Here is a 3,749-nt window from a genome sequence, read left to right on the forward strand (position 1 = left end):
ACAGGAAACAAGTGAGGTGAGACCTCTGATTTTCCTCAAGAGAATTTCCAGGCCATCAGAAGGGGAAACCCAAGTGGACACCAGTGGACTCCCTGAGTGAAGGAGATGAAGCTAAGAATCGAGGAAGAAGAATGCAGCTAAGGTTAACATGGCAACTCAAGCACCAAAGGAGAGATAGCCACACACAGATAAAACTCTGGACAGCTACAGAAAAATTGTCCTTTAATATTCAGCACATTACCGATCAGTGCATGTATTTGAAGGAAAAAAATCTCAATCATAATTGAGGGATCCATTATCAACTACCCAAAGTGATGAAAGGGAACAGGACTCACCACTCACCCAGAATGGGGGGAAGTGCTTGTTCCCCACGAGGCAGGCTGGTAAACCACACAATTCACAGGGCTTTGGGTAAGGCATCTTGTCTTGGCAGTGGGGAATAATTAACCCTAGACCAAACATGGTGCTGTTCTTGCTTAATAAGTCTTAAAAGCAGGACACCAAATGGTCAAACTGTTTCAAGTAACTTAATTGCATCTCAGAAAAAGCTCATGATACTTTCAGAATACAAAATATTCAACATCCAACAAGGTGCAATTAACGACTCCTGGCATCTAATAGTGTGAACCGAGGAGGCAGAGCTTGCAGTGAGCTGAGATCGCACCACTGCACTCCAGCCTGGGCAACAGAGTGAGACTCCATTTCAAAAAAAAAAAATCAGTTCATCAAAATTGATCAGTCAATCAGAACTGATAAACCAATCAGAATGGATAAAGATGTAATAATTACCAGACAAGAATAATAAAATACTTAAACTCTACATGCTAAAAATAGCAGAAGAAAGATTGAACATGATATTAAGAAAATTGGAAGATATAAGAGAAACAAATAGAACTTTTAGGGATGAAAACTACAGTGTCAGAGATGAAAAATACACTAGGTGGTATTAACAGCAGACCAAGCACTGAAGAAAAAACCAAAAGTTTAGTGAATTTATAGGCTTAGCAATAGAAATTATCCAAAATGAAAGAAGTAGAAAAAAAGACTTAAAAAGAAAATGAACCGTGTGCTAGTTAGCTCTGAGACAATTTCAAGTTTTCTAATGCACATGTAATTGTAGTCTCTGAAGGAGCAGGAGCAGAGAAATGGCTGAAAAAATAATGGCCAAAAATTTCCCAAATCTGATGAAAGCTGCAAACCCACAAGCTCAAAGAAAAGCAATGTACTCGAAGTATAAGAGACATAAACCTGGCAGGGCACAGTGGCTCACACCTGTAATCCCAGTACTTTGGGAGGACGAGGGGGGTGGATCATTTGAGGTCAGGAGTTCGAGACCAGCCTCACAAACACGGTGAACCCTCATCTCTACTAAAATACAAAAATTAGCCGGGACTGGTGGCAGCTGTAATCCCTGCTACTCAGGAGGCTGAGACAGGGGAATTGCTTGAAACTGGGAGGTGGAGGTTGCAGTGAGCCAAGATCGTGCCGTTGCACTCCAGCCTGGGTGACAGAGTAAGACTCTATCTCAAAAAAAAAAAAAAAAAAAAGAAAGGCATAAACCTACATATAATCAACTTGCTTAAAGTAAGTGATAAAGAGAAAATCTTAAAAGAAATCAGAGCAAAAAATAGATATTACAACTGAGAAACAAAGATAAGGATGCTAGGAGACTTCGCATTGACAAATCTGAGAGGATAGTAGAGCAGCATCTCTAAAGAATTATGGGAAAAAACAAACGTGTGTACCAGGTGTTCTATGATTAGCAAAAATATATTTCAAAAATAATGTGAAAATACAGATTTTTCAGATTATCTAAGCACAAGAATGACGAAAACCACAAATAACACTGTAGGTACATATAAAATAATTTTTCTTCTCATCAAAATCTCTTCAAAAGATAATTGATGGTTTAAAAAGTTATACAATGCTTTTGGGGGATTTATAACTTAGCCGTAATTAAAATGCATGTCATCAATTGCATAAAGGTGGAGAGGGAACACATGGAGATATAAGAGCGTGAGAGTGTTATATGTGAAGTGGTAAAATATTGCTGGAAGTGGGCTGTAATAAGATAGAAAAACGCTCAGCTAAAACATAATAACAATCAAAGTTTGGACATAATATCGATTAAGAAAAGCAGGTGTAGGTGTGTTAGGACCAGATAAAATAACATTGTATCATTACAGATAGAGAGGAGCACTCCATAATGATATAGGCTTTTAAAACATGCTTATACTTAATGCAATAGTTTATAATTATATGAAGCAAAAGTCCATAAAAATGCTATAGAAATAAACTGATAAATCCAACATCAAAATGAGAAATTTTAATACACCCCTTTAATTTTTAGTTGGTCAAAGTGAAGAAAATAAAAGCCAGTATATAAAAGAGATGAAAATAAACTCAACAAAGTTGACTTAATCAACATGCATAGAATTCTGCATACCACAATTGCATAATACACATTGTTCTATTGAAGACACAGAAAGCATATAATAGGCCCTTAAAAAGCCATGCTCTTTCACAAGACAATTAAGTTAGAAGTTGGTAACAAAAACAATACATTACTAGAAATTAAGAACATTTCAAGAATTTTCTAGGCTTTTAGCTTCAGTGCAAATAAAGCATGTCTTGTTTCAAATTTTATAAACAGTGTTTCACCATTTTGGAAAATGACATCACAATGTCACATTAACTATGTTAACAGTATGTGAATTAGGGTGAGGCAAGTGAGGTAACCAAAGTGCAAAATTCAAGGAATCAACCACCCGTGGAATCATGTAAATACCTCTTTACATATTTTTGTCCCAGGAGCTTCCTAGGTTTACCCTAGTTCTGGTGCTGGTATTTGAGTCATCTCAACAAGTCACTTGTGTTGGTCTAAATTTGTAGCTGTTACATATAAATATATTAAATAGGAGATTTGTGGCTCATTTTTAACAGATTTAGAATATCATTAAACAGTGAAACAGCAACGTCAGGGATGTTATTACATCTCACTAGTACAGGTAACCTTAAAAAATTTCATATTTTTTAGCTTATGTATTTTTTTATTTGTTCCAGAATCCATTGATAAATTAATCTGCTGTGCAAAGAGCACAGTGAAATTATTTATATAATTTGGGGTTGACAATCTTCTTCACACTGACTCAGATAAATGTCCTGGAGGATAATTTTACAATTTCTCTATAGATTCTTATTTTATAGGTGGGCTGTTTGTATATTTTATATTTCCTCTTAATTCATCCTTTATTCCCCATCTTCATTAGATATACTTCAAGATTTAAGTACCAAAGCCTAATATATGCTTTGACATATAGTAGGCTTTCCAGAGATGAGCTATGCCTTCTGTCATGATATGTTACTGTCTCATTCCATGCAGTGATATAAGGAAATATTTTGACTTTATAAAGCTCAGCTTATTTGTGAGGATATTATATTTCCTTTTCCTCCCTTATGTTAGTTTGTCATTTGTCTTGACTTATCATCCGTACTTCAATTAAGGTTATGTCCCTCTTTCTTTTATCATAGAATTAATACTAGTCTGTTTTACTTACTGCATCAATTTTTTTTTATTGTTGCTGTAACAAATCTTCACAAACTTGGCTTAAAACAACAAACGTTTATTACCTGATAGTTCTACAGGTAAGAAGTCCCACACAGGTCTCACTGGGCTAAAATCAAGGTTTTGACAGGACACTGTTCCTTTCCAGAGGCTCTAGGGATGCATCTGTTTCCTGTGTGTCCTC

Source organism: Piliocolobus tephrosceles, chromosome 5, assembly GCF_002776525.5.
Source record: "Piliocolobus tephrosceles isolate RC106 chromosome 5, ASM277652v3, whole genome shotgun sequence".
NCBI classification, from domain to species: domain Eukaryota; kingdom Metazoa; phylum Chordata; class Mammalia; order Primates; family Cercopithecidae; genus Piliocolobus; species Piliocolobus tephrosceles.